This window comes from Manduca sexta, chromosome 27 (genome assembly GCF_014839805.1).
Source record: "Manduca sexta isolate Smith_Timp_Sample1 chromosome 27, JHU_Msex_v1.0, whole genome shotgun sequence".
Taxonomy (NCBI): Eukaryota; Metazoa; Arthropoda; class Insecta; order Lepidoptera; family Sphingidae; genus Manduca; species Manduca sexta.
The window spans coordinates 3056751-3082695 of NC_051141.1; the positions used below are offsets into that span (position 1 = coordinate 3056751).

The window sequence follows — 25945 nt, forward strand, 5'->3', positions numbered from 1 at the left end:
AAAAATGTCGCAATGGAGATCGACCATTTTGTACTAAACACGCTTAATGGAATTCCGGTTGAATGTCAATAATAAGCCGATAAAAGAAGACATTTACGAAGTTGCGCGGACAATTGTTTTTAATTGTAAAATTTTGTGACTAAGCAACTGTAATGGGGTTTTGTTGTTAGGAAATTAATAATTAATAAAGGCATTGATATTTTAGAACAAAAATAATTTATACGATTAAAAGTTTGATTTAAATTAAAATATAACACAACTTGTTTACTTTCACATAGAGTCGCAATTGATACCATGCACGCCATAAAAATATGGAAGGAAATGCAAAAGTGTTTCGACAAGTGGTTTTAAAACGATATCAACGGAAAATATGCATCTCTTATTTACACAAGCATTTTATCTATAGTATTATCTTATCGATATGTTTGCAACGTACCTATGTATAGATAACCGTCGAAAAACTCAGTTATTTTGCAAACCCCACCTTTGTTTGTTGACCCACATTCGGGTTAGTTAATTATTATAAAGACAAATATTGTCAATGTCATAAACAGAATTACTATACAGGGTATAAAGCTTGTTAATTTCTTAAAATTTATTTCGAAAAAGGACAACGCAAATAGCGCATCAAAATACATTGCTTTTCTTATTTTTGTGTATTGAAAGGAATTTATAAGTCACTTCTATATATAGATACAACAAATTGCTAAAATACGTGCAGCCGACGTATTTATGAATGCAGTGTTATCGTCACTATCGCACCACGCGACTGACGATACATTTCATTTGATTAGGCAGTGATACACATTGTTAATGTGATTCTATTGTCCATGTAGGTGTGCGTATCTGTGTATAAACTATTTATTGGTATAATCTATAACGACGTATTTAGCGTAAACGCGATAGTGAACTTTATTTATAAAATAATTATCAATTTGCAATTGGGAACGAGTTATTGTGGGCGGGTAGACACAGATTAATTCAAAAAATACCTTTAATTAATACTTCAATATTATCATTTTTTACTGAATTTAATTGTAGTGTATATTTTAATTTTTATTGTAACATTAAAATGCTATGTTCCCTAAAGATTGGAAAATGTCGCGACTGACTATAAAACATCGACAAAAGACTACATTGTAGTTATTTATATCCAGAGTTAGGATAGCTACCGCGTGTATTCCCAAAGAATCTATATTATTACGTTTTACGATCAAAAATGATGTTTCTCGCTCGTTGTCTCCGATACCACGATAATCCACTTGTTATGTCCAGGAGCTAGAGTTATGGCGTGCGGTCGATGATTTAGAATGTTCTTTTACCACCATGCCTTTATGTAAACCTGGTACATTGCTTTAAGGAACATTCTTACATACAATAAGTATTTTGATCTGACCAAATATGCTCATGTAATGTCTATTTCTAAGTCGCAATAAAATGTGAAAGTATTGTAGAGGTAATAATTATATGATATAAATTTTAATATCATGAGTTTTTCAGTCCCCATGCCACGGCATACTTTGTTACCGTTTAACCGTGTTACTGCTTAATTAGGTAATAACAGTAAAACCATTTAGTATGATATTTATATTGCTAATTCGCCATTAAGTACGCCACAGCGACGTTCTGTGCAAATATTTTATGAAACTATTTCATTATCACATAATACGTTTTAGAGGTATAAATGATAATAATAAACACAATGAAATGAAATACCGAATGCCTCTGAAGGGAAATATTGAAATCGTGATCGAGGCAGGGCTGTATAAAATTAAACCTTAATGAAATGCAGCACGGTGTAATTTGTGTTGTACGCCCATGTCGCTAACATTTCACTGTCGATACCGCTATCCTACTCTGGTGTTGGAGGCGTGATTCGCTCTTTCAAGCGGAATAACGCAGCGGCACCGTGGAAATGATAGCCGTCCTTGTTTAGCATAGGAACGACCTTTGACCTAAGTATCGATTGTAGTGAATGTGCCCGCCGCGGTAAATCGATTAATTATTCGAAGTAGCCGCACCGATTAGCCAATCTCGGAGTCGGTGCGCTCGTTTCCAACTACTTATTGAGTTATTTTTGCGGCCGTGTGAGAACTTAGCTTAAATTTGTTAATTTATTTATTTATGCAAACTAACAAATCATTTTATGAGTCGATGACGTTGTACAAGCAACTCGGGTCCTTCGGAGTGATTGTTGTATTGTTGTTGGTCTGTATAGACAAAAGTTTGCTATTCAATCTTGCGTCGTAAAAATATAGACATAACGTGCATGATAAAAAGCTATAATTTTATGAGATAGATTTGAATTTTAATTCTAGGTTGGAAAAATCGTTATTGCACAGATATTTTTTTTTTCAAATTTTTCTGTATTATTTATGATGCGTTAAAACTACAAATTTTAATAACTAAAAAATAATTTAAATTGCAAATCCTTCCTACTTAAAATAAACTATATACGAGCAGGCCCGAAGCAGTTTGCTAGTAATTATAATCGAGTTAAGAAACAGCGTGTCGCCAAAGTGCAGCCTATTCGTGTAACAACATGAATACCTGTGCACCGACGTCAATTAATGCTAATCTGGTCGACTAACCCCAATGTAGAGCACTATATCGGTCTTCTGACTACTGGAGAGTTAGATTTACAATGAGACCGTCTTTCCATGGTAGGAAAGACAAGACGAGTATTTACATACTGTTAACGGAATGAAGACGTTTCAAACTTATTAGAATGTGTTCTGTGTGTTTATTGATCGCTCGATACCAGACTGAGTTCATGATATCGACTGTGGAGTGTATCCACTATAGACTGACCAGAAAAATAAAATATCTAATTTAGGTGCGCCACCTGTTTTTTCGTTTTAAAGTCAACGTTGTCCGCATAAGGATTTAGTTTTATAATTTACATAACACGACGAGGTTTTTATTTTCCTGGTGAGGGTATGAATACATACGTCTATTTTAAAAATTATGCAAGTCTGTTCGACTTATAGAAGTTGAACACGGGACGCGATACTCTCGTATCGACCACACCAAATTTATAGCGTGTTAAATATATTTAAATACCACACTACAATATGTATTACTATGTAGGTATGTATTACTGTAGGTATTACTGAAAGTCTCTTTTGTCTGATACAATATTTGTTTTAAAATAAAAACCACGATAAAATCCAAAAACTAGTTTAATGAGGATGCGTAACATTCATGTAAACATAAAAGATCATTATAATTATAGCAATGTCTATTTCTGCCGCCAAGCAGCAGTGTGTCTTCGTTATTGTGGTTCAGTTTGAAGAAAATTTTATTTAGTAATTTAACATTTCATATTTTGTAATATGTTATTTTTTTGTAGCCAGTGTAAATACTAGACTTAAGAAGACTTAACATCTCATGTCTCAGGATGGCGAGCGTAGTGGAATACCAATAAATACTTTGTAATTCAAAGTGTTGGATGGTGTTTCTACTATTTATGAGCTGTCGTATCGCTTACCATCAGGTGAACGACAAGCTCGTCTCGGCATTCAAAGCAACAAAAAATATAATATATTTTAGTAGACTGAGTTATTGATGTCGTAAGTACTTAATCCGATGTCTTGGTTGATGAGCAATGTAGAGACATATATTTGTAATTCATACATCATAGTACACTTGCAATTGTTTTGGACCCTCACCATTAAACGAGAGGCTGCGTCTCGCCAGTTGGTTATTTCAATAACCTATTATTATAATTATAATGAACCTTAAGTTAAGGGCATATAGCTCTTAGAACTGATGGACGTTGGAGCGGAAAAGTTCTGGAGTGGCGATCACGAACCGAGAGACGCAGCGTAGGCAGGCCCCCCACGAGGTGGACCGACGATTTGGTGAGGATCGCCGGAGTCCGATGCATGAGGGCGGCACAAAACCGGTCCCTGTGGCGCTCAATGAGGGAGGCCTATGTCCAGCAGTGGACGATTCCCGGCTCAAATGATGATGCTGATGATGAACCTTAAGTTCGTTAAACAAACCATTGAATAAATTATATTCTTTAATAATTCCGAATATTCATGATTTTTTAAAATTCATTTAAGTGATTAATCGGTATTTTGCAACAGATTTATTAATATGATTTACGAGTATTTGTCCTAACTACAAATTTTAATTAATAACAGATTTATATTTTTTTATATTTATACCAATATTATTTATTTATGATTATAGGACAGCCACTAATTACAATATTTTAAACGTAACAATGAGTTCTAAAATAATATTTATTAGTAAGACCTAGTAATATTTAAACGTAAGGTTTATTTGTAAGAGAGGTAGGGATGGTAAACAATTTAATTTATCTCTTGTTATCATATTTTCAGATATGTGAAATTAAGTTCATTTTATACAGTACGCTAAAGAAATGCTATACGGATTTTTATGTATTCATACATTATAATTTCATAAACACATTTACTTGGACTTAAATTCGTAGAATCGTCGGTTGTACGGGAAAACCATTTTGCAATTTTTAAATATCTTGAAATATATTTCGTAAATACCACACCTGCATTTTTACCTGCATAATGCGAAGTTTAGGCGCGTAGAATCACGATCAGGCATTTGCATATCTTTGTCTACCGTCTACAGAGAGCAACAATTGGATTTAAAAATCCGAATGTGTTCCATTAAACGCGCGTGTGCCGTTCCAATTGACGCATAAACAGTGATATTTACAGCTGTCACTAAACGACAGTAGCATTCCTTCTACACTTTAATGCGCCATAACAATGAGATACGATTATCGTGTACAACGCATCCGACAATTCCAACGTATTCATTCATAAGTTCATAATGAAACGATTATGTTATTGTAATGTGTTAGATAATAAAAGTACTTGAGCATTAACTAATTTGCGTCTCGCGTGCGACGAACAAAAAGTTCGCAGTGCAACCTCGACGTACCATCATTACTAATACAAATGTATCGAGGTAGATATTCAATATCTGCACAGAACGTAACAAGAAGAAAATATGACCCATTGTCGATTCAACAAACATTGACTATTATCTTTCCGATGACAAATGAGCTCAAAACTCTGCATATCATTGAACGTCGCGGCCCGTGAGAGATCCTGCCGGCCGCTGCATTCACTGCGCGTTTTGCAAGCACCATGGCGCTGGCGCATTGTGCTCAACGAGCGATGGAACGCGGATAATGGACATACAACTGGCGCATTGTCAAAGTGAAGGGGTAAAGCCGATTTAGATCGACCAGATAAAGAGAACGTACGTGATGCTAATTCTAAATTTAAATTTGTATTTGTGTACACACAATTCAAATTCCTAAAGATTGAAATTTCTTAAGTTACCGTCTGTCAGAGGAATTTGTCTTCGTGAATATGCGATTGACAAAGACAGTATAATTATTGCTTCTCGATATTTAACTCTGGGACATTTGATTTTCTAGTTTCGATTACAACATAATGTAATAAATCGTAAAGATTATCACATCAATTATAATTATGATTAATATAATTCAATTATAATTTATCAAAGAAAACCTAAAGCGGTCGGAGAACAAAGATAAACGCTTCTACCGAATGAAAGATGTTTGATACTGTAAGTAAATGATTGCAATGATGCATAGTCTGCTTAACATTACTCGAAGGGTCCACCGACATTCAATACTGTAGAAATATAAAGTTTGATAACATTAAAGTAAATTAAGTGCGAAGTCGGGAGAAGTGACGTCGTAATATTATTCAAAATTCGACTTTGAAATACTGGTGTGCGCATATTATACCGATGGTTAAACACGTTAATTTATGGTTTTATGTCCAATAGGACAGGCTAATAAATAACAATTTACCTGTCCACTTGCCTGTAACTTAGGGACTCCAATCCACGTTGAATATTCCGCAAGGCTAATAGCCTTTTTAGATAAACGATCCTAATCCCAATCTTCAATCCGATTCCGAGGATAAACCAATGAAAATAACTCATTTGTAAGCATGTAAAGCGGCGATAGCTTAGTTGGTCATGGAACGGACAGCCGAGACGAATGTCCGCAGGTTCAAAACCCAAAGGCACACATACTCTAACACACCTCTGGCTTTTTTAAAATTATGCGTGTAATCTTTGTGAATTATTGTTTTAGCGGTAATAAAAATATCGTGAGGACATCTGCATACCTTAGAAGTTCTCTATAAGAATTTGAGGGTATATGTAGTTTACCAAACCGCACTAGGCCAGCGTGGTGGAATAAGGCCTAATCCCTCTCAGTACTTAACGAGTCCCGTACCATGCAAAAACGATTGGGATCGTTTATTGAAAATGGCGGTAAGTTGCTGACGAATCGATTGATTTTCTGCGCAATTTTCTTGTTTTATTCCTGTTGGATAATGCTTCCGTTACGATCACTTTAAAGTTTAAAAGACTGCTGTCAGTAAGTAAATAAATTAAATAGGAAATTCACCAACGATAAAAACAACCATTTTTTTAGGTACAATTCGGATTTACCAAAAACTGTTTTGACTTCAGGTTGAAATTCAATACCTTTATTACGTTATTTAGTTCGTAGGACCACACGCGTGCATCAGTATAAGTGAAATTTATTTATTTATGTTCCTCTGTGGACGGCATAGAAAGTCGCGAGGAGGCCCGCGGCTGTATGCCCTCGTGCGAGACGCATAGATCACTAAATTGAACTGAGCGTGCGGCAAAACGTTTTCAATAACAATTAAATTACTAATCTCAGATATTTTCGGAACCCTTAAGGTTCTTAACTCCTGATTAAGATACCCGCCGAATACAAACGCACAATCACAAACGCGAGTGTGTAAACAGCTTATTCGGGTGTGTTCGTTACTAACTTCATAGTCTTTTTATTCGCTAAATTATTTGGCAAATTACTCGCCAACAGTCTAAATGAGGCATAAAACATTAAAACGGTATACTATAATATTTTTAATTATCCTTTTTACTTCTTTTTATTTAAGGAACAGCCACATGAGCGTGCAGTAAATTTATATGCATTCGGGTGTGTTCGATACTAACTTCATAGTCAAGTTATTTGGCGAATTACTCGCCAACAGTTTAAAGGCATAAAGCATTAAAACGTATGTCACAGCAACATTTCGTATGCTTAATACTCTGTAATTCTGTTTATTTAAGAAAGAGTCAACGCAGCGTGCAGTAAATTTGAATGCACGCTCAAAACACCGTTTATATAGTTTTATGTCTTAGCATAGTGTAAAGATGTCGTGTGATGCAGAACCTTCGTATTGCATGGAGCTTGTGACCAGTGGTAGGCAACTCTTAATATTCTGTAGTAATTTCGTACATATATTATTGACTGACCATCTGTGATATCTATACATATTACAAAACGAAGTCGCCTATTCTGGCTGTATGTTATCGATTTTCTCAAAATCTACCACACAGTTTTTATGACATAGTTTAAGACCCTGGAAAGGTTATAGGCTACTTTCTATGACAAGAAAATCTATAGCGAGATATTTATCCCGAAAAACTTGTTCACGCGGGCGAAACCGCGAGCAAAAGCTAGTCATAATTAAATAAATAAACAGCTTGAGGTACCTAATTGCGCGTATGTATCTCGTGTATGATTGTATCTATATCCAAGTCTATCTAATGTTACATTTTTGAGGCTATAGAGTGTTAAAAAAAACAATAGATGTAAAAACTACACACCATTCACGAAATGTTTAACTACTATAAATGTTTGAAGAGTATTATTTATTTATTTATTGATTAGTTGCATGAATTGCAACTTAAAAAACACATTATTCTGCGCACAAGCATCATAAGTCCAATGAGGTGTCGTGACAACACAAATACAACAAAATAAAACAGTTCATTCGGAACTGTGTTATCTCTCAATCGATCTCCACCTGGCTGATCCAGTAGTAAATCTTCATTATTGTCCGTTTTTTACTGTTACACCCAGCCGGTATAAATACTAGCGTCATCGTCCATCTGGCTAGACGATAAAAAGTAATAGTTATTAAATATAACCGCCTTATAATATACTTATGTATTATCTATGCCGCGGTCAGTGACGTCTATAGAAATTAAGAATGGCGCAAACCAGATTTTTTATCTAGATTTCTTTATAGTATGTTCATTTATTATATGCCAAACATATTATGGATTTAAAGTAGAAAATTGGCAACAGAAAATTAAACACCTGTATCAACATTCAACTGCCTCACTTTCCTTACCTCTGTTTTGGGAATGCTCCATATTTAATTCAAGATCAAAGCAATGTTTCTTAAAAAAGTTTTGAACTGTAGAAAAAATATCATGAATTCAAGCACGCGGTTCCAGGCGTTTTCACTTGTATGTAGTTTAGTGAATGCACTAAACGTGGAGAGTGGAGCGGTGATTTTGTAGATGATGTTATTATGCAGCTGTTAGACGCAGTGCTACGTAAAGGCGTACGGTTCACGGTATCAAAGGCTTGCGAAACACCTAACCCGTATACACGCCTGTTCGTTTCCATTGCTTTTATTAAAATGAATTTTAGTTCCGCAGCCTTTGTGTTTTTTCATGATAAGTATTAATATAAAAGAGGACAAGAGATTTATTTATGTAACCGCAAAAACCCCTGAGTAAGCTTAGATCGTTGACTAAACAAATCAATCACGTCTGATATTAGCATTTATGCTTATTATGTCGGTAAATGCACTGTGAAATTTTTCGAGTTGCTAAAAACTTCACGGTAGAGGAGCTTTGAGTAAAAGCTATTACATAAATAAATGATGCAACACGTACAGTGTTTCTTGCAAATAAATAAATATATACAATTATATACAAGTATTTCACCTACAAGCGATATGGGCCTAGGTACCAATAAGAGACTTTAGTTCTTAAAACATAAAGATTTTAAAGATACTACGTTTAAATAGCTGCGAGATTTGAACCCACTCCAATTTATGATGTTGCACATAAGTTGTAGGAAAATCGATTTTATTCTAACTAATATAAATTCTTTAATATCAAGAACATACGCGTCCTTACTTTGTGTGATAAGGTATTTACGCTAACAATGATATGGACAGTGCATACATCACGGCACGCTACTGTCGTACTTTTACTGTCGACTAAACCGTTCCTTATTAAGACCAAATCCTTTTCGGTCACATTTAATGACTTCTCCAGTCAATCTAACCGTTTACCTAACCTGTTTGATGGATAGTAAGTTGATGCTTTGGTAAGCCTATCGGCCTAATCACTGACGGAAAATAAACCGAATTTCGCAATGTTTCCTGTACATTGAGGCATTTTTGTCAAATTAATTACGTGGTCTACCCTCGTACTATTATTATATTCGTTTTATCTAGAGAGTTGTAAGATTATATAGAGCGGACATTAAATATATTTTCATACCATAATTTTGTACACGTGCGATGGTTAATTAATCTACCGTGAAGTAGCAAAACACGAAAGTAAAATATCTCATATTTTTTCCATATCATGATTTGCACGTTTTAAGTGTATATATTAGCATATTTTCTATAAATATGTTTTTGATGCTGCGACATCTTATCACACGGACATTTCAAATAACACATCAACTTATTTTCAATTGGTAATAACTTCTCATGTTTAAGCGAATGTTAGACATTTAAGTTAAACTATTTTTAGGATTTTATCGTGGTTTTAATGTATAGTTCCCCCCACGACCATGAACGCTGCAGAGTCTTCGAAATTTCGCGAGAAAAGTAAAATATTAAAACCGCGATAAAATCCGAAAAATAGTTTAATTTATATTGTAATAAATTTTGGAGCACAAATTTGGTGCTGAGGTCTGTTCCATAACTAAGTCTTTGGCCATTTTGAGTCAGATACAAAACAGTAGAGACGTTAATTGAAAATTAAAATTTTTATTTCAATAATCTAAAATGTGTATAAAAATAGACTAAAATAGAATAAGACATATCAAAGTAATATATAAGTATGGAAGCGAATGACAAAATCACTTTTCTTGTCGTATCTGTGTGTGTGTGTGAGTGAAAAAAGTGTGGAGCGCAAACTAACAGTTTTTTCAACACATAACACAAGCTTGAAATGACTTATTAATAATATAAATTGATGTAGACACCATTAAGCCGCCAAAGTAATTTGATTCGGCCAGTTTTGTCATTTACCTAATCATAAAATAAATACTAAATAAAAAGATATAAACAGGAAACTAGCATTTTAATTTGCGCGTATACCCCAGATGATGTCATGAACAATCGCTCACAAAACTTTTTTACACATTGTGACCTCTTCAAAGGTTTTATACACTTATACGACCATGCTACGATCGAATATTTAAAAACAATACGTCTACTGTAGTAATAAGATGTGACTGATTTTAATTTGTATGCTTCAAACATGTACTGTTTAGGGAAAATTCTACAAATACATTAGTTGTACAGAAAAAGAAATTCTTTTATTCAATAACTATCTAAATCAACTATTGAAAACAATTGAAATCATTCACCAACACAAAAGCAACTTTTGCATAATTAAAAAACATTACCGGTAAATAAATAAATGACCTTATGCAAAAATAAAAGCGATTGCAGCGTTTGAGAGTGAACCACTTGACATGTCAGTGTCGCAAAAGGCACGGCGGTCGGTCGGTCGGTCGGGCGGTCGAGCGGCCGGCGGAGTCGTCCGGTCGGCACTTGTGGCCGCGAGTGTACCGCGCACCGGTCGCGGAGTGCGTGGGCGGCGCGTCGTTCCCATGTCCGCGGCCGACAGTTATACCAACACGCCGATGGCTCACATCGATGCCACTTGCACTGCTATCCGTTAAGTTATTGCTAAAATATTACAAAACATAATACGCTTTGTCCTCGTTATGTGTGGGCAGTATAAATTATTGCCCAAATGTTCATTCGGATAGGAAAAATACAATATTTCTTTATAAATCCAATTTAATATGTTTTTAAGTAAGTTTAGATTAGACAGGTCAGAGATGTCTTTTTCTTTTAAAAATATTTTTCAATTTTAGATGTAAATCCATTGTTGATTGGTGGCAAAAAAAAATCAAATATGTGCCCCAATAAAGGATAATATTAGACTTCACTTTGCAATTGATCATAAAAGTTTAAAACAAATTGTAAAATTAGCAAAGTACATTGATCTTTAGCAGTTAATCTAATATGTGACTACTATAGAGGAAAAAACTATTTTCCTAAATAAAAAACCTAATTCGTACCTAAATCTTTTTAAACTCTTGATAGTCTAGCTACTTACATCTTTACGAACTAAATAAGAAAGTTTTCGCTCACAGTTTTAGTGTCCCATAAGACCTAATTCAAGACTTAATACCTAAGATTTGATAAGTGGAATTAACTTATATAGATTATTTATAATGTGTTTACTTCTGGTTCAATGCGTCGAGTGTCGTGTGAATCAGTGTTTACTTGAGATGTTCAAGTATTCTCAAAACGAAACGCAAACATTACGAAGAAATTATTTAGTTTGGCAATTGCATTAAGATGACTGCGGGATATAAAGGTTTTCTGCATCAGTTTAGCTGGTTTCTGACGTTAATACATACGCACTGCAGACCAAGTTTTGTCAAGAACAGTAATTCTTTGCCCAAATTCGAATAATCATGCAAAGGCTCTATTACAAAATAGACACATGACCACTCTTTCCTATGAATTCAGCCTGATTAGCTAACTCTGGAAGAGCGCATTCCTTTTTTCCTCTAGTGGTAATATTAAAGATATATCAGTATATTGCAAAGAAATCAAATTTAAATGTACGTATAGAAGTTATCTCCGCTACTGATTCTAATCTCAAATATATTTTCTTAATAGGAAACCACACTACTGCTGGTAGGTCTCTCATATGTGACAGTCCACCTGGGTAGGTACGACCGCAATGTCTATATCTGCCGCCAAGCAACATTGTAGCCAGTGTAATTACTGTACATAATAAGACTTAACATTTCACGTTCACCTTGAATTACAAATAATACTTTGTAATTCAAGGTGTTGAATGCTGCTTCTACTGTTTATGGGCGGTCATATCACTTACCATCAGGCGAACGCAAGCTCGTCGCGTCATTCAAAGTAATAAAAAAAAACGCTATTCCTTATTGTTCTCGTGATACCTCAACGATAGCAAGAGCGAAGTCACGAGCTATAACTAGTGTTATAAATCCAAGTAGCTGTTGCTAGAAATTATTTAAATACTTAGTCAATACGCATGCTTGAGTTTTTTGTGCCGACCGTTTATAGTAAGCATGTAGCATGGAAGGTATTTAAGATCGAAACTGGCAAAAACAGTAACCTAAGACAGCATTACTATTAAAAGTGTAACACGCCAGATTTTCTCCATCTCATTCTGGAAGTTCTACATGCTTACTAATAGATTAAAATATCATAGAAATAGGGTAAATTATAACTTGGAGCTATTAAAAGTTGTGGAAATAGGGCTAAAGGTTTGTGGTATACAGTCAGCGAGGTTCCGGTGTAGCATATTGGGAAATTATTGAATTTCTTGCCAAAGTTCAGTTGCAACAAGGTCTTCCTTGCCAATTTAACTTAGTTATCTATACTAAAAAAACAGTATTGTATTTATTTACTTCAGATATTTATCATTGCCAGATTTTATTAGAGAGTGAAGACTGAAAAACGTTTATGCTTCAATCTTTATCAATCGACAAACAACTCGATTAAATATAAATCGCAAATATATAATAGTAAGAATAATATCTAAATCATCGAAATTATTCTTCAAGCCTATGCCTAAGACGTTAATAACCTAGATAACAATAGAAATGTACGTGTTATAAAAATTTGAATAATTTCTGGGGCGTTATAACCCAAAAATAAGCGCTTTATGTTGGGTAACGGTGATTTATATGTTTTTATGATATGATTATCTTAATTTTAGGCAATAATAATTGAATAAAATCATATATATTATGTCCTCGAAGCGGTGTACAGAACTATTAGTAGATCTCTTCGCTAGGTTATTGGTCTAATAAGTATAATACCAATTCCATTCAATTTGGTCTCTGAAAAAATCGATTGCTTGTGTGACTCGAATCTTGGTTGTCACTAGTATAAACTACAACTGCACAATATATATATAGTGATTTGTTATGTTTACGCGAATTTTAGACATTAAAATAAAACTTACGGATTTTATCACGGTTTCTTATATTATAATTTTCTCTCGACGTTTCGAAGACTTTGCTGCCTTCGTGGACACGGGGTGGACGTCGGGCGAAATTGAGAATATAGAAAGCCGCAATAAAATCCGTTAAATAATTTTATTTTTTTATACACAATATTTATTTGTGGTTTTATCGTGATTTTCTTTTCATGATCAAATAACAGCAACCGATCTACACCTACCGAACAAGAAAAGACGAAAAATTGTCAACAATAATGTACCATTCACACAATATAAAGAACCGAAATGTTTCTTATACTTATAGCTTTGTACGAGGCACTGTCCGTTACCTCTGGAGGTGACATCATCGCGTAGTCACGTTAATGTTGAACTCTACAATACATACATACATATCAGAGCGAGTGCCTTTTCAATTAAACCATTGCGAAATTGCCTAAAGCCACTGAGAGTTTGTAGATCTATTTCTCTGTTATGGACCTTATGTAAATAAATTTAAGACTGTGATTAAGCTACACCTAATAATTTTCTCTTTTTAAAATTAAATATTAGAGGCTATATTATGATATAAATAATTACAAAATAGTTAACACTCATTAATTAATCAGAGATAAATTATGCTTCTATATGATCAGTATGGTAAAACTATAAAGTAATTTGTTCACGAAGCACGTAAACGGCTGAACGGATTCCGATGCAGATTTCACTGTTATGTTAATCGAAACCAATGAATATAAAAGCTAAAAATTCTAGTAATTTGGGAAGGCATATATAATATAAATAAAACTTCAGACGGACTTTCTAGCACTGTCAGTAAATGATTTTCATAAATTACTGCTTAGAAGAAGAAGAAGAAGTAATTCTTACCAATATTAATAATGCGAACATTTGTAAAAATGTTTGTATGTTTGTTAAAAGTAAACGCAGAAACAACTGAACGTATTTACATGAAATTTGATATACAGGTAGACCATATCCGGGATTAACACATAGGCTGCTTTTTATCCGGATTTCATATATATTTATAATTAGAAGTTTCCAAAATGTCTCCTAAATCAGAGGCATGGGAGTCATTCATGGTCCAATGCCATCGAGCTATTCATACCAATTAAAGATATAAGATTTGCAGTAACCAATCAATTTTAAAACCGACAATATCTATCGAGGTCTGCAACGCCTATATTATCACGCAAATTGCATTTTTTTAAATAATGTACTGTTCCACTGCTGGGCACGGGCCTCATCACGGTATTCTAGTAAGAGCGCGGGTTAGCAAACTTAATATACCGTCGAAATTTCTGTAGAAATAATCCCAGGTATGCAGTTTTCCTCACGATATTTTCCTTTTCCGTTAAAGTAAACGATAAGTCACAAAGAATGTGTATATATAACTATTCTTATTAAAACATAAGTAAAACAACAGTATATACACCAATATTGATCGACACCGTAGCTGGGGTAAGGCTATGTGGTGGCAATCATAGTAAAATTACTATGATATAATATCACAATAAATTCTAAAAGATCTTTGAATAAAACCGCTGAATGGATTTGGATAAAATCTGTCACACAGACTGACCAAGTCCTGAATTATATTATACGGGATAATCAGATCTTTATGCTAGGCCATTTTATCAGGCTATCAGGCAAGGCCAAATATATGCTTCAATTAGCCCCTAATATATCGCAGATTTTCACCGCGTCTGAATGTTGACCGCGTGCCATCCACCTCGTATACTCAAATGAGACACAATTTTTCCAACCAGTTATGTTTGATGACTCCATAAAGCTGTTCATTTTTATCGTGACACCATTTTGTCGTTTTGACAGTGAAGCAGCTAAGGTTGATTAGAACTTTGATGCTGGTTTAAAAATTTTATTGCGGCATTTTTTTTCCAAGGAATTTATAATCAATCCTTTTGAGAACGCTTATTCGTTTTAATGTTTAATACAAATTTACTTAGCAAATTAAAGTTGATAATGCTTCTTGACAAAGTGTATAAATTTTTACCTTACTTTAGACGGAATAATATACGAATATTACTAGCCCTGTGTTCTACTAACAGTACGGCAACGCTTTGAGGTCCTGGGTTCGAATTTCAGATCGGAAAAAGTGATATTTGGGTTTTTTCTGCTCAGTATCAGTCCGGAGTCTGAAATTTGTGCTCGATATGGCAATAGCCTCGCCTCTTATCACATAGTGGGACGGAACACACTTGGCGACAAGAGGGTGCCCTGGTTGCGCCTCTGCATACCCCTTTGGAAATAAATGCGTGATGCGTCTTTATTATACTAACCCAATGCACAGCTCGGGCTTCCTTTACTATTCAGAGCGTCATGATCAGAATTCAATACGTTGCACTGGCCTAATGTGGGTGGAAGAGTTCATATACCAACAAAATATATGTATTAGTAAACAATAATACAATGTATAGCTGTCCACGCTAAACGTAGTTTTCAAGAGGACGCTAAGATTACAAGAATAAAGTTGAATATAATTTTAATATTTACACACAGGGACGCGATGTATCGTGATTATACGATCAATTATCTAGTTCGTGACGCAAAGACAGACAAGTTGACAAGACACGCTGCTGTCAGTTATTTTATTGTCTTAATTATTCCTATTAATTCGTGGAAAGTCAAGTTTTTTTTGGTTATGTTGGTTTCACCGGTCTTACGGCCCAATGTCGACACACGGGAGTATAGCATCCGAGCGAACATTGGACCGTTTATAGTCAGCAAACCTGATTAACACCAGCCTTATATTGATTTACTTATTTATATATTGACCTTTAATATCACAATATTTGCACTTTGTACTATTAATACGAAGATGAAACTTTTTTTTTGGAAATATATATAAGTCGTTTTATTAGAAATGTCCGTGAAATTTATACCGTCCCATTGTTGGACATAGACTTTGTCCACAACTGAGGAGCAGGTTTTCACAAGCAGTTGATAGTTCTATTAATCTGTTCAAATTTTTAGTTGATTTTATTCTCAGCACACGCGTTGATGTCATTTCTTGGAATAAACATTTCACTATCCGCTTTTCCGGGGTTTAACGGCCTGTATTTCGCCACTGTAGCGGGTTTTAACACCCTGTGTACGGTGGTTGCTTTCCTAGCGTATATAAAAGTATCCTACCACCAGCAAAAGCAGAACGAAATTTAATTACTTTACACACACATTTTAAAAAATATATGTTAAGGTGGTAGCTCAAGGTCCATTTTCATACATTTTGTTTCGGCTTTAAAATTTAATATGACGAAATTTTAAAGGCAGAAATATCCATGATTATTAATTATTTTTACGTTTTTCTTTCAACTGCGAGAACTAATCACTAACTAGACGTGAATTTAAATTCTTTACTTGCCAATACTTGTTTAGTTACCCAGATTAAAGCCGAAACAAAATGTATGAAAATGGACCTTGAGCTACCACCTTAAGTAAACAACATCCCAGCCATGCACGTAGTCAGCTGTTTCGGGCGCAAAACACTTTTCCTTAACTTTTGTATTTAAATACCAAACACGCTTAATAATGAGGGGAAAGTTTACTAAACTAACAAACCATTAGACTACGGTGTGTACGACCAATATACGAACTGACAAGAATAAGCTATATGTCCAATATTAATTCTAGTAAATATTGAGCTACTTGAATTTATCAATAATAGCTTTTGCCGACAGCTCCGACCGCGTGATTTTTTTTCCGGGATTATAATTTGCCTATATCACTCAGAAGTAATGTAGGTTTCTATTAGTGAAATACGGTTAGTAGTTCAAGAGATTAGCGCGTTCAAACAGACAAATTTATCAGCTTTATATATTAATAGAGATTTGGCAACGCAGTCAATCTTATACTATTTTTCAACACCATTTAAAACATAGAGTATTTACTACGCATTATGAGACAAAACATCTAACGGCTCAAGCTAACAAATGTAGTGTCTCACCGCGATGTGCTTCGTCATAAAGGACGTGTTCACCACCACAAGTATCAAATATTTTTACACGGTTATTGCATTAAACAGCTAATGTGATAAGAGTATTCATAACAATTTATTTGGGAGCATAGATTGGAGCGTAACTTTTATATTTGGTCGGGTTATACATTTATATTTATTTAGACAAGTAACATTTACTTAGAAGTTGTGCGTGAGGCCCTTTTTCTAGATTGATTAGCTACTATTTATAGAAAGACGACTCTTGATTAAAAGCTAGATTTGGACCACGAAATTGATATAGATAATAATAGATAAAGGCTTTAAATTAAAGTGTTTTGATAAGGCCGTCAGAGACTCTTGTCTAATGAAGGCACGTAGTAACGCGTGAGCTTTACGAAGTAGGCAAAATAATTCGGAGGACAATGACATTTTAACAAAGTTTGCGACCTTATCAAATCTCAACTTCCTTTCTTGAAAGGCAATTCCTTCTAATGACGGAATCGTGCACAACATACTTACTTTTAAAGTAAGATATGATCTGTACGATATTTCCGGCGGCGCGTGGGCGTCTTGGGCTAGTTTCCTGGCCAGAGGCAGCTCCAAAAAGTAACTTTGCACACTTCGCACGCCACTTCCTTCTCGCACGGGATCATAATCTTAAACTCTGTAAAACAAGCCTCAAACTCCTTTACAAAATTAACCTCTATGTGTTCAGTGACTTGGCACACTTTTGTTTGGATCGTAAAAAACTTTTAAGGCTTTTTGGGCGCTACTGAGAGGCACCATTCATTCAGACAAATAACGGGCTAATAGTAATCTCGCGTCTTACCTACGTACGCCATTCAAAAGAACGTGTACTGTCGCGCACGAAACTGCAACAATAATTTACGCGGATCTCAGGTCACGACACTTATATGTGTAATATATTGTACAGTTTACACTTAGTATAAGACGACTCTGTTAACCTCAGCTCATGTAATAATTTATAATAAATAGATACAACATAGAATACACACCACTGACCATTAATGAATGAAATAACACAATCTTCTTGTTAACACACTTTAAAGTGAATTATTGCCAAGAAGACTACTGTCGTATATAATTTAAAATTTCGGCTAATTAACGACAGGTCTTGAGACATGACGTATAAATCAATATAAATAGGTGTAATTTAAATAAAAAAACAATACAGCTAGTCGGAAAGTGTTCCGCGGGCGAGTGTACGCGTTACTTGTGTGAGTGAATGCAGACAAGCTGTCTGCGTATGTGTGTTTAAGATAACTTGTTTTATGATGTCGTTGTGTATACATATATATGTAAATGTTTGCGGTGTGTGAGAGGCGCGTGCGGCGCATTCCTTCGCGTTGTCATTCATACCCTGAAAGCGCTCAAACGATTTATTTATCTATCTTTTTTGTACCTCTGTCTGTGCCCACTTTTGCCTTTTTTGTTATGCTGGTAATTATCAATTTATCTACAATATAACGTTTTTACAATCAAGCGGATTATAAGGAAATAAGACTTTTTAATTATATTGATTTCGCTTGAGTAATCGTGAATGGGTTTTGGGCAAAAAAGGTGATTGGGTCGCCATTAATCGATTGTGTGTTAACGAACGTATACTTAGATGATCGCATATCGTGCTTGCCTCGAAAGACAAAAAACACGATTGAAAATTCAAAAAAATGGTAAAATTAATGATACTTATATGGTGGCTAACTGTACATAATACTTGTTATTATAAATAACGAGTAGTGTAAGGTATAAGTGTATGGATATAGGTAAAAAATATATGCCAGTACAGGCAGACGAGCTAGCGGCCCGCTTGATGGTAAGCGGCTACCGCAACTCACGGACTCGGCGATGCCAGGGACACAGACAAGCCGCTGCCTATCGTACGGACAGTACTCTTTTTAAGCCTCGTTTGAAGAAGGGTAAGTCCAACATCGGCAGCGGCTAAACTGATTTATGTACATGTACATAGACTGCTTATGAGTTCAAATATTAAGTATTCAATACGGTTTGTATCAACTATGAGACTGACATAGTCAAAAATGACTCAAAATCTCGTAAATAAATAGAAGAAAAGCAGGACAGGTCATAGCGCTTAGGGAATACCGACACATGTAGTTCATTCCATAACTTCCAGAACGCTTCCACGTACGTGGAAAAAAAGCTGGAACCGAAAACTTTTAAAAAATGACATAGAATGTACACAAAATGTTACATGTTTTGGCAAAATAAAAAATGCAATCATACCGTTTAAGAATGGAAAAAATTGTCATAACAATCTCTTTAATAACAATCCTTAATAATAATCCTTCAACACCTTCCGTTATTATTTCAAGTCTACGTTTGTTTTCATCGTATTACATTCTAGTTCCTTGATCCACTATTGTGTGGGACGCACCCAATTTTCACGCATATTTTTGGAGGTCATGGTATATAAAACATAATTTATTCGGGTATATTGGCATATTTCCGTTTCCCTTGCACGGTCCAATCACAGCACGGACCGTGCATGGGCGGGGGTGTGAGTAACACGTCAATCGGCGCGCGCAAGCCTCCCTCGTACTCTGACTTATTTGCCTACAAACCTCCATAGAGAATAATTTACCATGTTATTAAAAGAAGTCGCTATGCAAAAAAAATTGGCCATATTCTCAAGTAACAGTACGCCTTATATTATTAAATACCTAACAAGCAAAGTACTATTGTGCATAGTTTCATGAACCTTTTCAAGTAAAATTTGTACTAAGAACATTAGTGAGCAAGATATGAAACTGACAACACAGTAAAATATTTGTAACGCATAAAAAACATTAGTAGACAACATGTCTTTACAGCATGATTCATATTATATTACGTCATTGTACATTAATATTTATTTTAATATGTGTATGGGAACTCCGCGATTTGTAAACCGCTTATTTAAATTTATTAATACATCTGGTTGTGTGCGAATTAGTTATATTATTCCAATTAATAAATATTAATAACACTCGATTAAATTTAAATTTCGAATTAAAGAAAATTCGATATTATTCCTTTTTTAAACAAGACCATTGAAAAAATTGACCAAGAAAATAAAATGTTCTATTGCAGTAAAACAAACTAAATAACATCATGCATTTTATCCTAAACATTCCAGTTTATAAATCATAATGACACTATGATTCCGTCGTTAGTATCTATCAAAAGTTAATAACATCGAAGCGTATAAGAATGAATAGTCTTGTAATAATACCACAAGATAGTGTGTTATTACGGAAATGTGTATTATAAGTAATAGTTTGAAAAGCGGCTTAAGTATAATTAAATGAATTAGTGCGGTGCCGTAACAAGTGGCACATCTATACACCATATTGCGCTGCCGATATTGCCTCCATCTCGACCACAGTACAATAATACTCAATAACCCCCATACCGCTTTACGACTAGTCAGGTGCGCTCGTACCAAATTGGATCAAACCCCTATTATATTTAGGTTCAGTATTGTTTACTGCATCGTCACCACCTCTCACCTCCTCGTGTCCATTCAATTTACGTCAGACGACAAGTTATGTGTTTTTTATTACGGCCAACTATAAAACTGTCGTTCTTATAATATGAAGAATTATTTTAGATATTATAAAAAAATAAACAATTGATCACGTGTGTTCGAGTAATGAGTACCTATGTATCGACATGTTAACGTTAGATGTTCGAAATTTAAATTCAAAACAGTGTTATAAAAAGTAATTAAGAACAGGTTGTGGTCCGAAATGCGTTTTATAGTCTGATCACAGATGTTCCATTCGCACACATAAAGAGGCTCGCGCTAAATTTAAATATATTTATACTTATCTAATATAACAAAAGGCACGCTCCTCGCATCTAACGGATAGAATCATACAAATATTAAGCTCCGAATTATTCTTAACTTAATATAAACAACCTGCGGTTGAGGTCTATAAAACAAGCTTTGATAAAAATTTACTTTGAAACTAAAAAAAAAACAGTTATGTACGGTCTTAAGATGCCATTATTAAGTGTGTAGATATTAATGGTCAGGAAAAAATGCGTGAATTAGATAATTTTTAACTACCTATTTTAATGATTCAAAATTGAAATGTTTTTTTCTTGAATATTATTTCCTATTTTCGTTTGCTATTAATACTAATATAAAATTCAAAAAGTCTACAATAAAACCTTATACCACGTAGCTTGCACGTATATGGACGGTGCGTGATGTGTCACCCGTCTCAACTTGTCATAGGTACGAAAATCCGTAGGCGACGCGACGTGACGTCCCTCACGTGACGTCCTGACACGTAGATGCTATCGCAATAAGCCTGCTTCCCAGGGATATCATTAGTGAAATGGCACGTCATTAACCTTATCTTTTTGTTGATTGATTTTATATATTGGATTAATAATATTATCCCTCGAAATCAAATAGGAAATCCATAATTATTTTTTTTAAATACAGTGTCTCTTAATGAGGTTTTAGGTTTGCAAGAATTATTGACCTTCATTATTTTTAATAATTATTATGTTATATTCTCGTATGTAAGTTAAATTATAATTTAAGAATTGAGGAGATTATTCTGATTCGATTCATGCCAAAAACGTATATTCGTTTAAAGCTTTTCATATTTAAGTAATACTTATTATTTATTTTTCTACCTAGGTACCTATAAGAGCATATCTTTGACGATTACAAAGTGAAAGCATTATATATTTCTAAGACATATAACTTAATAAAAATATTCAAAGTTGGATCTCTCCAAATGATCATAAAAATGTTCTTATCACCAGATTAATTACAAATGGTTTTAATACTCAATTTTGTTACTTTTTCCTAACAAATACATACGAACTATGATTAGCGTGTTCAATTATTATAATTAAGTAATCTTTTAAATTCAGAATATTATTCTGCCGTGTTAAGCATAATAGCGGTATGTCAGGGAAACCTTATTTCGAGAAAATCGAAGTTTTGTAAACATGGTTTTATAGTTTTGTATGTAAATTTGAGATAGAGAAACTTTATTAGGTTTTTTTTTATAAGTTCTAAACAAGATACCGTTATTTAGGTAAGGTCATTGGATGGGTATTTCTTTAAACTATCTGACGACATTAAAATCAAGATTTTGTTTTTTTTTTGAGATACCGCGTTTGAGCTTAGCACGGCAGTATAATTATCTTATACTTCGTACCTAAGTTTTCTAAATTCATAATTTAAATTTTCTTTACCTAGAGGTTCCAAATTCAATATATTTTTTTCTACCACTAAATGGTACCGTCGATGGTGCCTACCGATTCTAAATGTCCTACAGAAATCGGAGACGTAAAAATCGACGCGGCAAGCGTGCCACAATCCATTACAGCACGAGCGGACCGCGGCCATAGCCGGGGGAGGAGGGCTTCCATTAGCTAATTAGCTGCCGGCTACCTCCGACCCCCTTCTTACCAGATTGTTGCCCAGCCGATTCTTTCTTTGCTAATTGATTTTATAATGGACGCATGTCTTTTGTTGATGCATATCAAGTTCTGTTGCATATTGTTTAATGGCACGACTTCTAATGGTTATTTGATTTAATGATTAGTGTTTGATTTTATTTTTCATATACATACTGCGTTGTTTTTTAAGAGACGCATGATTACTGGACGTAAAAAGTTTTTAACTTGTGATTCAAATTGCAAAATCTATTACGCAATGAGAGATTTTGTTCGAACAATAAGTGTGACGATACAATAATCTTATAACTGAAATTATTTAAAATAACAACCCTACATACTCAATACAAACACGTTTATAACGAAAATCAATCACAATCATCGTAAAATCACACCTTTTTACAAGTAAAATGTTTCGTAACCACAAATCCAATTAAAAAGTTAAACTTACCCCATACGAGGGCACCATGAGGCTATCTTTTAATGAGGTAATGTTAGGGCAGCCACACGCGTCGACACGCGATCAGCCCCAACTCTAATAATTTCATTATTATAATAAAATGGGATCAAATGTGTAAACGATGGCACGTGGTAACTGTGACCCTTGACGTCAAACGTGTCGGCCCTTTGTCCAAAACGCCTAAATTACAATCTTATATTTTAACGTCGACGTGAATTATATGGTTTTAAAAAACATTTTTAGTTCACCGGGTTGGCACGCAATGCTCGCGTTATGTTTATAGAGCATGTGTATTACGTTAGGTCGGCTAAATATTGTATTAATGAGATAGCCCACATTTATCTTGGTTTTAATATGACAACCAGTAAAAAGAAACGCTTTTAGCGAGCTTAACGTCGATTTCATTGTGTTCTATGCGAGTTGCTTGACTGAAATGCCAAAGCAAAATACATAACAATAATACAATATAACTATAAAAAGACTTTCATGTAAACACTTAATAATTTATTTTGAAAACGGTTCGCTAAAACAATGTTAGAAAATCATCATTTTAGCAATATTACTGTGTGTTCAGTGCTAAAATAAATTTACAAACGACATGCGAACGTTTTGACCTTTACATTATTCCCAATTGATATCCAGGGGATCACGTACGTAAAGTGGCACGCACGTACAACACAAACCAACAGCCACTACCGTTGTTCTAGATAAACCCAAACAGCCGATAATCATGACAGTTAATTTATAAAACGATGAGTTACGAACATTGCTCAGAAATTGCTCAGCAGGCACTATAAACATTATGGGCACATTCATTAATAGCCGACCGCTGACAAACTGTACCTTTGCCTCCCACTACCCCCTTTTTACCCTATTATCCCCATAAACCCCTAGCTGCTCCCCGCTCGCCTGCCGACCCTCGTCTCCCCATTCGGCCAGGTGTAAAACTGCCCGGTCACGGAAAGATAGACATGCGATGCGGCTAATATGTTTTTATTGTTAAAGCTATACGCATTGCTCATCCTCGCTGCCCTGCGACCCTCGGCCCTCGCAGGGGGATGACCCATGAATATTTATACGGTGATTTGTTAATAGCAATGTAGCGCGCCGACGCGGTGGTGCCCTCTTAACTATTGCTTTTTTACAAATGGAATAACGCGCTAATCACTTTGAGATATACCGGAATGGTTTGTATTGATTATTTTGAAACGAAATGCAATCTCATTTGATTACGTATTATGCAAAAACAAATGAGATTGTTCCTACTAACATAACTAAATAATATAATATTCTTACCTTAGTTTATGCGTTAGCCAAATTATTAATAATAGTAATTGTCTCTTACATCCTCAATCAAGTTAAGGAAAACATGGCGTTTATGATGATTCAAGCGCTTTCTCAACAATATGCCTTGAAAGCTTAGTGACACAGCATGAGTAGCTGCATGTGCTGCGTCAGTCGCTGCTAATGCGATGCGTTATCAGCCACTCACATGCGCACACGCACTCGTTTGTGTGGCGTTCTTACAATCAGATTTATGATCGACAGACAGATACCAACACTGTCAATGCTATACTTCAGAATTTGTATTTCTCTTGAGAACTTTTGAGATAAAACTGAAAACTGTATAAGTGCTCTATCGTTGCCCACGGTTTTTTTTGGTTTGCCTTTGTTTTTATTCTAAATATTTTTATGAACATTTAGTGAAAATCAACCATATGACATTACGTCCAGATGTTTTTTTTATTGAAAACATTGTCTTTAAACCCTACCTATTTCGGTAGCGTAGTTGTATGTGTGTGCAGGACGACCACTGCTCTCAGATCCCGGGTACGAAACCCGGGTCGGCGAAAGTAATATTAGAGTTTTTCATCATCAGTCCCCGATCTGCAATTTGTGCTCGATATGGTGATAGGCTCGCCTGCAATCATATCATGGGACGGAACGCACTTGGTGTAAAGTTGATGCCCTGGTTGCACCTCTGCCTACCCTGTGTGTGGGTGTTGTGTTATTTCAATTAAATTGTCTATTGATTGCATCAACTTCTGATTAATATTAAACTATAATGAACACTATTAATTCTTTTACTTCATACTTATTTAGAATTACTTACTTTTTAAAAAGATATTACTTGTTTCATAATTGCTCAAATTATATATTTATATCGACTATTTATTTTTGTGGAAAGATATATTTATTTTGTGTCAACTGTAGTTGCTTGTAAATTGGTATATTATACTTAAAGTATACATATTGTAAGGTATATTAACACTTTAACTCAGATTCTCTTTTTGTATACATTACGAAATTTAAAATTAACATACTATAGTCACAAAAATTTACGTAAAGTATATGAAATTAGGACATAATTAAAAAAAGCAACGAAAGATACCAACCATACTTATTTTAATGTTACCTGATCATTTATACAAATTAAATATCAATTTATTGCAACGGAAGATGTATCCACGGGCTTCCATTAACCACCCTCGTACAATATAAGCTAACACGTTTCTGTTTAGCGATGGCCAACTCACCCCGTCTTTACCCCTAAAATTAACATTTACCGAACTTATGGGAAATGTAAACATGACTCAAATTACAATAATTCCAAATACACGGAGCTACGTGGGAATTGTTTTATGTTTTTTGTGAACGCAAAATTAATTGATGCCAATATATTTGTAATCCCTCTAAGTAGTAGAAGGGGCCCGTGCCCAACAGTGGGACAGTATTATAATACAGGGTTGATATTATTATAATATGTTTGTAAAGCACAGTAATATGCATAGGCAATGCCTTTATATATACAGTCTTAGAAACAAACCATTTTATGCAATATTTAAAAAGGCATAAGGCTTCCTTGATCGTAAGGACGGTCCGTAAACAGTAATACCTACAAGTTCAAAATAAAAAGTACTGTATTATCGCACTGCACCTTATTA

The 25945-nt window shown here is 34.6% G+C and overlaps 1 protein-coding gene across 2 annotated transcripts in view; it reads left to right on the plus strand.

Moving 5' to 3' along the window:
- LOC115448541 (dendritic arbor reduction protein 1) overlaps window positions 1–25945 on the plus strand; it is a 69325-nt gene that overhangs the window by 22351 nt on the left and 21029 nt on the right. The window lies entirely within an intron of this gene.